The sequence below is a fragment of the Myotis lucifugus genome, unplaced genomic scaffold (genome assembly GCF_000147115.1).
Source record: "Myotis lucifugus unplaced genomic scaffold, Myoluc2.0 scaffold_92, whole genome shotgun sequence".
In the NCBI taxonomy this organism is placed as follows: Eukaryota; Metazoa; Chordata; class Mammalia; order Chiroptera; family Vespertilionidae; genus Myotis; species Myotis lucifugus.
This window is the reverse complement of record NW_005871140.1, coordinates 2,158,722-2,168,790: the sequence shown is the minus strand read 5'-3', so window position 1 is coordinate 2,168,790 and position 10,069 is coordinate 2,158,722. Positions and strand designations below refer to the sequence as shown.

Genomic DNA, 10,069 nt, shown 5'->3' with positions numbered 1-10,069 from the left:
CAACAAACAAAAAAGAAGTCTATGGAAAATGTCTCTGTGTTTGGTGGGAGCCTAAAAATTAACAAGTCCACAGAATAAGTTGTTAGGAAGAAAACCTGGACATAAAATCCAGGAGAAGAGTGAGGGCAGATTGGAATCCATGAGGACATAATGGAGCCAGCATCTGTCTCAATACCTTCAACCCTGATGATGTGTACAAACTGTAGAAGACACTCGCTCCCTTTCACCTGGCCCACGACTCAGAAAAACTGAGAGAGAGACCTAGTGGAAGCTGACGGAGCTGTGGGTCTTGTGCTGCCCTGCACCGACCAGGTGAGCCAGCAGATGGATAAGGACGTGTGTCATCCGAAAGAGCTCCTGGCCCTACGTTTCTGTTCAGAACAAAATGGCTGCTCCTTCACAACTGCCTCCCAAATATTATGCAGATTTCTTCTGGAGCCAACCATTCCATGAACCACATAAGCAAGGAGATCCCAGGACACCTATGTCTGGCTTAGCTACGTAGATACCATTCGAAAACCACCAAAACCCTGATTTATTCAATATCATGTTTTCCAGGCACTGTACCAACTTCTATCCCATTTATCTCATATTAAAATAGTCTTCTGAGAAAGTATTGCACCCTTGAGAAAACTGAAGTTTTTCAAGGAACTTCTCTTACACGTCTAGAAACTGGCAGAAATAAGATTCAAATTAAGAGCAAGTATTTTGATTTCAGTGAATGATTAGTTCTTATATTTCCCTTTATTAATATTATACTATCCACAATTAAATCCTTTTTACACTCTGTATCAGTCAGGGTTGCAGCAGGAAGCACATGGCACACTCATCTTGGGTCGTTAAAGAGAGTTCATTATAGGAACTATTAAGAAAGGTTTGTCAGCAGGGATTAGGGAAATCAGTGAAGGATTGCAAATTCCCTGGTACTAGCAATAGCAGAAAGCCATTTCAATCCCTAAATCTGAAGATGGAAGGACAGGAAGCAGTTATAGCTACCTGAAGGGGGTAGCAGTGTAGAGAAGGCCCCCAAACAGGAACTGGAGCCTTTGGTAAAAGGAAACAGCTAACCTGTGGTGCTTAGAAAGAAGGGAACAGAGAGAATAAGTACCCCGACCCCACTCTCTTTCAGCCTTCTTTTTCCTGTGCTCTCCATTCACTGACCTCTGTTCGCTCAATCCAACTGGAAACCAATGAGCTAAGAAATCCTTTTATGCAATCAACAGAAGTCAGTATTCTGGGGGATGGATAGATCAGGTTGGAGAAGGGTGGAGATTGATCCAGAGGAGCAAATGGAAAATATGTAGCATAACATTGATTATTCTAAGAGTAAAGCATTGGTAAAGATTTTAGGAAAATATTTTGCTTTTACACAGGCTCATAAACACCCATCAAAATATTTTTCAGCTGAAACCGGTTTGGCTCTTAGTTACTAGCTCATAAAACATTTCTGTACTTTTCATCATGGGCTGTGGTTTTCAAAATTTGAATATACAATGAATTGATGACCAGTGGGAGATGTGCAGGAGGCAGCTGATCGATGTTTCTAACTCTCTATCTCTCTCCCTTCCTCTCTGTAAAAAATCAATAAAATATATTTAAAAAATATTTTTCAAAGTAATGCCTAAACTTTTCTTAGTTACTAGCTCATAAAACATTTCCATACTTTTCATCATGGAGTGTGTTTTTCAAAATTTAAATATACAATGAGCTGATGATAAGCCCCAAAATAAGGCCAAACCTTCACCAGAATTTCAGCTTCTAGTGGGGATGGTTGGCAAGGGGTGTGGGCAAATTAGCTGTGATCTCTGGGACCATGAGTAGATCTTCAAAGAACTTGCTTCTGTAATAAAACACCAAAGGGTGCTGCATGTGGCATGGCATTTCTAAGAGTAAAACTAAAGTGAACTTGATTGCAGGCTGGGGAGGAGCCTGCAACCAAGATACATGCCCTTTACTGGAATCAAAACAGGGACCTTTTGGTCTGCAGGCCGATACTCTATCCACTGAGCAAAACCAGCTAAGACAGGGGACTGAAGCTTTTCAGTCTGGGTCCAGTATTTACTAGCTGAACAACTTTGGAAAAATTGTTAAACTTATTAAAACTTTTTTTAAAAAAAATAATGAAAAGTGAATGTTTCTTAGAAATTCTATGAAGTGATAAAATTTGTTATTCCATGAAAATTTATGGCTGTAAGTGCCTACATTATTAAATATGAAAGATTAAAAATAAATGACTTCAGTTCTCTGTGAAGAAATTAGACAATGACACATGATTATGATATGACAAATGGTTATAAACCAAAGTTAAGTAAGAAGAATTAATTGTTAGAAACAAAATCTGAAATTAATGAAATTGGGGAAAATATTTCTTGGGGGCCTACTCATCTTTTTTCAGTCATATCCTCTATTTGTAGAATCTGACCCTGTTGGAGATATTTGAAGATAAAATTAGGGGTAACTTTAACTTATTGAGCATTGGAAAACTCAAACCCTTTGGATGGATCTAAGAGATGTTATTGTATTAATGGGCTGAATATTTTTTTCATGTGTTTATAATGTTTATCAGACAGGAATGGAGGCTAGGACTTTGTGCTGAAGTGACTACATTCATGTAGTATAACAGAATTAATATAAGCTTTTAGCTCAAATTACTTAAGGCCAGACATAAATAGGCCTTTCTAGATTAGTTGATTCAAATTCTGTTCTTTCTATTTGATGTTTTGAAAAAGTCTTCAGGGATAGATGGGGAAACTGTGTGGGCCTTATGCTTGATGACTTTCTGTGATATGTGCCTGTGTGCCTGTGTGTGTGTGTGTGTGTGTGTGTGTGTGTGTGTGTCTTTAGGCTTTAGCAAATGTGCCTTCAAGACTCAACAAGCATATGCAGCATTGAAACAATGATTTAGTTGACGTATTTATTGCAAAGAAGGAATAGAAGCCCCCCTATTATAAATTTGATACATAGAGCTGAGGATGAAAAACAACCCAATGAAATCATTAAATACTCAAGGTAAGTAGTCAAAAAAGGCCTGTGCCTATAGTGCTATCTCTGGGAATCATACTTCTTCAAACTTAACGAATCTACAGAGTTTTGAAAAACATGCTTTAATTTTATTTCAGAGTAGAAGCAGTGAATGATAGAAAGTAAAACAAATAAAACCAATTGATTAACTTAGTGAAAGAAGATAATTCCTTAAAAATGGAAATATTAGAAGCCAAACTAATGCTCTATGAAAGGAAAAATGAATCTTTTCGTTCAGGACAGGCAGACATTGAAAGGAAAGAAGGAAGGAAAAAGTTAGTTCAGACTTGAAAAGGGCAGACAAAAGATTGACATGAACTATCAAAGCAATGTTAGATGGGATTCTATAACATGGTTACTATAAATGGAGGTTGAATAATTGCCTCTCCCTGAAAGAACACACTCATGAAAGTTACAGAATTAGGGCACTAAGGAAAGTCACAGCAAATCAGAAATATGGCAATTCTGGAGAGCTAAGCCATGCAGTTCTAGAGCTGATGTTGGAAGCCTCCAGAATAAGGTTATCCAAATGAGGGAGTAAAGAATGACATGATTTGTTTGAACAGAATTCATTGATTTCATAGACCTTATTATGGGAGACTACAGATTTCAAAGTTGGAAGGAATATTTTAAAAACAAACACCTGATCCCCCCTCCCAAAACAACAACAACAACAACAAACACACACACAAAAAAAAAAAACCCAAGGGAAAGTAAAGAAAGGGCCCTGAGTTTCAGCAAACAATTTTGAGTTGTAGCTATGTTCGAGGATAAATGGAACCAAATGAAGAAGCATATTAAGCTGATAAAATTGAATTAGGACCTCTCTGAAAGGTACAGGAGAATAGACTGTCCTCTTGCCAAATGGGATATAGCAGAACAAATGCTACTGCAGGCACATGACATCAATAGCTGAGGTAAGCAATTGAAGTAAGTGTCTTTGGGAGTTCGTGCCAGATGTATTACTCTTCAGGAGGTGACTGGAATACAGATTTTGGGAGCAACTGCAGCTTTGGTTCAAGAATCTGTGAAGAGTGATTCTCTAGGGGAAACAAATGAAGAGGTGATGGTAAGGTCCCCTAAAGAGCCAGTTTTATAGACCTAACAATTACAAATTAAATGACAGTGTCAGTAGGTACTGTAGCAACCAAGCAAAAATCCTTGCTCACTGGGGAAGGAAAAAGCCATCTGTATTAGTCAGGATGAGCTAGATTATGCAGTGCTAACGTATTAACTCCTGCATCTCAGTGCCTAAAAATAAAACAATTGTATTAACAATACTAGTATACCATGGAACCCAGCTGGTGCATCTCAGTGGTTGAGCATTGACCCATGAACCAGGAGGCCGTGGTTCAATTCCCAGTCAGGGCACATGCCCGGGTTGTAGACTTGATCCCCAGTAAGGGATCATGCAGGAGGCAGCTGATCTATGATTCTCTCTCAAAATTGATGTTTCTATCTCTCGCTCCCTTCCTCTCTGAAATCAATAAAAGACATACTTTAAAATAATAATAATATACCATGGAAAGGGCCTTGTTTTTGACACAGACATTCAAGGAGCCTAGCTGTTGCTGGAATTTTGGTGATATTGCACTGTGTCAGCCTGGGAAGGACTCACATCAGTTTTCATTGCCCGCATTTTCTTGGCCAGATCTAGTCACATGACTCCTCTTAACTACAAGGTAACTAGAAAGCGTTAGTGTCCATGCCTTAAGGAAGGAGAAGAAAGTTTTGGTGAACATTGGGAACATTTGGCACATCATATTGTTAGGATCATCCCATACCAATGCAGCACTGGTGAGCCAGAATCACAGAACTCAAGGGGGAATGACAATTAAGTAACTTTGAATATGGTAGGTGGGAAATAAAAGACACATGAATAAATAATCCTGGTGATGAAGTCTATCATCACTACATATCCTCAAAAGGCACTCTCTGAAAAAGGAGAAAAATCCCCTCCACTCCCAACAGCCATACAGGTAAACACATTCTGCCAAAATTAACTCCTGACCAATTTAATTTAAATTTACAGATGATGGACTCTACCCAACTATCATAGATGACAGACATCATGCATGGGAAGGTGAAAATCAAGTCCAGTCTCTGCTTTTCCCTCACCACCCAGTAATGAACTACTCCTCTGGCCTTTGTGAACATTCTGGATAGGGCTCCAAAAATGTAATTTTTCCCAGGATCAGGGCTTGATTCATTTTAAATAGTTTTATTGTTATGGTATTAGTGGCATGAACTCTTTGGGTTCTTTAACAAATGAGACATGTAAAAGATTTTCAGCTGTACTAACTCAGTTTGGAGTGGCTAAAATAACCATGAACTTTTTAGGAGTGCTCACCTCAGACTGCAGCTTCTGAAGAAATTAGGTCTATTGAGGCATAAAGAACTTTTTTGACTGAGATGGAATAGAATAAGGAAGTAGGTAAAATGTTACATTTTTGTAAGGAAGTAGGTAAAATGTTACATTTTTGTCAGTAATATGTCATAAGAGTAGTTGACTTCAGCCCAGCCAGCATGGCTCAATGGTTGAGCATCAGCCTATGAACCAAGAGGTCACAATTCAATTCTTGGTCAGGGAACCTGCCCAGGTTGCAAGTCAATGATTCTCTCTCATCATTGATGTTTCTCTCTCTCTCTCTCTCTCTCTCTCTCTCTCTCTCTCTCTCTCTCTCTCCCTCTCCCTTCCTCTTTGAAATCAATAAATATAAAAAAAGAGTAGTTGACTTCATATTACATCACATCAGGTGGAACATATATTGTCAAGTATTTTAATAATTAGTGATGCTAAATTTGGTCACTTGTTTAAGGAGGTGGCAACCAAACTTCTTCATTATAAAAGTATTTTGCTCCATTGCAATTATTAAAGTAATCTGTGTGGTGATATTTTGGCAGCATGCATATATCCTATCTCATCAATTTTTGCCTCCTTTTAGTATCCTCTATCATCTTTTCCTGACAATTACTTTATTTCATATTCAAATGGTACTTTAAGCATACTATCATAGTTTATTAGCTTTCATACTTTAGTTTTTTTTAAAGTTTTATCTTCAGCTGTTAATTAACTGTATTTCCTCATAAAAAGGCAGTGTTAATTATTTTTCTTCAAGACATATTCATGAGTGATGTTATGCGTACACAGGTCCTGTAGCCGTGGCAGCGGCTGAGACTGGCAGGCCAGGTACTGCTGCTGTGGATTGAGAGAGAAGCTATATGCCAACCTCAGCCTGGGCTGCTGCGCGCCACCACTGCGGGGTCAGAAGCTATGGCCAAGGACGTCCTGGGTGCTGGGTTGCACTTTGATGAGCTGAACAAGCTGCGGGTGTTGGACCCAGAGGTTACCCAGCAGACCATAGAGCTCAAGGAAGAGTGCAAGGACTTTGTGGACAAAATTGGCCAATTTCAGAAAATTGTTGCTGGTTTACTTGAGCTTGTTGACCAACTTGCAAAAGAAGCAGAAAATGAGAAGATGAAGGCCACTGGTGCTTGCAATTTGCTCAAATCTATCATAAAACAGAGAGAAGCCCAACAGAGGCAACTCCAAGCACTAATAGCAGAAAAGAAAATGCAGCTCGAAAGGTATCGGGTTGAATATGAAGCTTTGTGTAAAGTGGAAGCAGAACAAAATGAATTTATTGACCAATTTATTTTTCCGAAATGAGCTGAAATTTCATGATATAGCAGGAGGGCAGAAAAACAAAAAAAACCTCTGTACCATTCCAGTGACTTTGACTAATGACCCAAGTATATCATGTGAGATGGTGTGTGAAGGATGCATCATCTCTGAAGGTAATAAAACACATCTGGGGGGAGAAGAGGGCTTGTTTCAGATGTCAGTGCATATCTGGTAAACACCCCGTGACCACGGTGGCCTAGATTCTTACCTCTTGTATTTTCATTCTTAAATAAGCAGTCTGTAAACTTTGATTTTTTTTTGTAAATTCACAAAGCTTTGGAGGAAAAAGCAATAAATTATTGTTTTCAAATGGCTTTAAAAAAACCTATTCACATTTCTTTTAATTTTATTTTTTATTTTTAGAGAGAGAAAGGGAGGGAGAGAAAGAAACATCCATGTGAGAAGCATCAATGGACCGTCTCCTGCACGCCCCCTACCAGGGATCCAGCCCACAACCTGGGTATGTGCCCTGACCTGGAATCGAACTGGCAACCCTTCAGTGCACAGGACGACACCCTATAAACTGAGCCACACTGGCCAGGGCTATTCGCATTTCTCTTAGAAAGTTAAAAAAAGATAAGCATCTTATAAAAATTACTCATAATCTAGGGATAATTTCTGTAAAACTTTTATTTATCTTTCCCAGATGTCCCACTATGTGTGTATGAGATGTGTGTGTGTGTGTAATTTCATATTTTCATGTGTACTTTGGTCCCAGTAGTTGATGTTTCATAGTTGCTGTATCTCCAGTAGAGTTTTCTCTGTTGACTTGTGCCTGCTAAAGAGAAGGCCTCCAAAGGTCAAGGACTAATTCAGCTAATAAGCTGTGAAATTGGTAGATTGACATTTCAAAGGGTGATGGCATTCAGTGATGCTCTAAAACTCACCATCTCTGTGAATTAATATGTGCGTGTGGGAAAATATAAATTTTCCCTTATGCTAAACCACATTGGAACTTACTGATTTTCCTCATTTGCCTCTTCCCTATCTCTTTACCTCTCAGAATCTTTTTTCTTTTCTTTAACAAATGAGGAATTAAACTGTTGCTTTATTTGATTTGGTTAATAGACTCATTTCTAAATGTAAAAAATAGATACTTTATCATTTAAAGTACTTTACAATGAACAAAAATGTATAATTTTTAAGTTATGTATAAGTAGTCCTATACAGAGTGATATTTATCACCCTTCCTCAAAGCATAACCAGCATTTTAAATTCACTATCAGCTAAATTAGATTTTCCATATTTGTGTGGTCTTCATGTGTTGGTCTTTGTGCTCTGACTATAGTCTTAATCTTCCTTTTTTGGGGGATTCTTGCTATAAGGCAACTGCTCTATAAACTGTTCGAACAGTTTATGCAGTAGCTCCTTGTCTAATAGAGAAAAAGTAAATGGTAGGTGTTAAAAGAAATGGTCTATTTGAAATATTAATTAACAAAGCAAATCTAGGAACTCTGTGTTTATGCCAGGGCAGACACATCGCATGTGACTGGAAGCTGATTAGCCGGAGGCATGTTAGAGACCAGCTCTTTCAAGACCAGCCCCCATTTGATAAATGAGGAAATTAAAACTCAACAAGATAAACTAAATACCTCTTGTTACTAACATTGCTAATAATAAAACAGAACTGTAATCTCATTTTCTTAATTCCCAGTTCAATAATATTTCCACCATACTACATTGGCAGCTCTAATTACAGTACCACAGGTCTGTCTTCTGTTCTGTTTGCACCATTGGAAAATTTGGGCTATAAAACCAGCCATAGCCATTCATTTAACAACAAACCATTGTCAGATGGATTTGTAATTCCACCAAAGAAGACAGAAGAGTGAGGGGGGAGAGAGTATGTGAAGTCCATTTAATAGGTGGCTGAAGAAGCAACCATTTGTACATTGTCTATGCATCTTTCCTGAGAAATCTCAGTAGCTAATGATTTGATGACAAAAAAAAAATGCAATGTTCTCAGTACCGGATGAAAATAACTAGAATGAAAAATGGGATGATAACGAAGTAGCCTTTTTAGAAAACATATTCACTAGGGGAGATTCTGCAGCATGTTATCTATGGGGACTGCCCTAAAACTAAATTTCAGCGTAGTACCTAGTACATTCTGAGTTAAGCCATGTAACCAGATTCTACTTAATTTATCAATGAGACAACATCAAGACAGATAATTCATAGATAATCTCTGTTCCCCAAAATGTAAATGCTATTTGCTTCAATTTTATTCAAATTTCTTCCAAAATGCTACCATTGAAATTAATTTTTTAAAGCCAAAAAATCCAAACTTTATTTCTGTTCATTTAACCACAACTTTTCTTGAAACAAGGGGATGTTATGATTATAAGGTTATACTGCAATAGTCATTACGGTTGGAGAGCAAGTATGAACTAACTAATGATCCATTGCAGACTGAATAAAATAAAAGATTCAATCCTGAGAATCATAAACGAGAAAGAAAAATGAAAGTTACCACTGAGGGGAAAAGGAAATGCGTTAAAGTGTGTTCCATATGGTGCTTAGACACCTGGAATACAAGATACTAACTCTGGTTGAACATCTGGATCCTGGACCTGTTCTGTGATAAACATCTGTACACTTCCCATTTGTGCAGCTGTTTCGGCATGTTCTGACAAGGAACTAAGTGTCTTCTCAAAGTATTACATTACAGATTCTTTTTTTTCCTTCTAATTTTACCACGGAATGGAGCGATGATTGCTGCACACCCAAAATGCTCTATTTGGCTGTCCTGCCATGTTCCTCAGTTGTGATATGAGTGTTTTCAAGACGTGATGACCATGTGCTATAAATGCAGTCTCCACCCAGGGGCCAATCTGTGGGGGTTGTCTTTGTGCCTTAATTCAGGAGGAAAGGGAACACATCCCAGTTTCCCCACTGGATGTATGGCTAAAATGAAGCTCAAGTGACAGTAAGCAACCTCTGATGTGATCTTTAGCCAGCCTCAATTAGCACTCATTTTGTCTGGGAGGAAGAGGATGAGGAGAAGGAGAAAGGAGGAAGGTAGGGGAGGGGAGGAGAGGAAACAGATCCCATGAGAGTTTTTGTTCAACCTACAGAAGAATAATGAGTAAGATTGCATTGCCTAAAAGTCAGATTTTCAGAAAAGAAGGTTGGTTCAAGCAAAGACCTTAGAATCAGGGAATCTCAAGGTCCATTTGATCCAGCAGTGACTCACAACAATCAAGTGCAGGGTGTGTACTAAAGAGTAGGAACAGTGGGGCTCGTATTAGGCACAGATCATGCAGGAAACAGAGCCCACTCCAGTTCTTTAAGCAGCAAAGGATCTAATGTAGATAAATATGTGCTTACAAAATTATTGAGAGGGCTGACGTAGCAGGAATC

General features: G+C 38.4%; 1 pseudogene across 1 annotated transcript; it reads left to right on the top strand.

The window, feature by feature from the left end:
• Positions 1-6,295: 6,295 nt before the first annotated feature.
• LOC102426082 lies at positions 6,296-6,809 on the top strand (annotated as a pseudogene). The gene has a single exon (XR_001348842.2). The product of XR_001348842.2 is annotated as an intraflagellar transport protein 20 homolog pseudogene (transcript).
• The last annotated feature ends 3,260 nt before the right edge of the window (positions 6,810-10,069 follow it).